Source organism: Gavialis gangeticus, unplaced genomic scaffold (genome assembly GCF_001723915.1).
Source record: "Gavialis gangeticus isolate Ggan-Ray unplaced genomic scaffold, GavGan_comp1, whole genome shotgun sequence".
In the NCBI taxonomy this organism is placed as follows: Eukaryota; Metazoa; Chordata; order Crocodylia; family Gavialidae; genus Gavialis; species Gavialis gangeticus.
The window spans coordinates 124,931,209-124,932,033 of NW_017729022.1; positions in this window are offsets into that span (position 1 = coordinate 124,931,209).

An 825-nucleotide genomic window follows, 5' to 3' on the forward strand; every position below is an offset into this window, starting at 1 on the left:
GGGGGGGGGGTGCTGGCACAAGGCCCCGAGGAAGCTGTGTGCGTGAGACTATCTATAACTGTGGGTGTGTGAGACTGTGACTCTATATATGTCTGTGTGAATGTGTGAGATTGTGCGTATGTGCGACTGTAATTGTGTGTGACTATGTGTGCGTGTGAGACTGTGAATGTGTGCATGCGACAGTGTAACTGTGTGAGACTGCAACTATATATGTATGTGTGCATGCAAGACTGTGAATGTGTGGGCGCGTGTGAGACCGTATATAAGTGTGACTGTGAGTGTAACTGCGGGAGCTTATGTGACTGTGAGTGAGACAGTGTATGTGCGACTGAGTAACTTTGAGGCTGTGCGAATGTGTGTACGAGGCTGTGCGGGTGACTGTGTATATATGTGACTGAGCGCAACTGTGAGACTGACTGTATGTGTGACTGTGAGTGTAACTGTGAGACTGTACGTACATGTGCCCGTGTGTATGTGTGACTGAGTCCAACCGTGTGTGAGCGCGGGGGAGCCGGCGCGCGCTACCCGGCCCCTCCCCGCGGCACTGGGCAGGCGGCGGGCCTGTTCCCCGCGCGCGGCATTAGCATACAGCTGTCGGTGCCCCCGCCCCGCCGGAGCCGCGGACACTTTATCCAAACCTTATCATCACTTCTCTCAACCAGAAAACAATCAACAGCTCCTCACACATGGCTACTTTTCAGCCCCCCGCCCGGCCCCGGCCCCCTCCCCTGCGGCGGAGGCTGCAGCGGCCGCCCGCTCGCACCTCTCCCCCCGGCCTGACCGTGCGGAGCCGGGCTCGCAACCCCCCGGGGATTCACCGCGCGG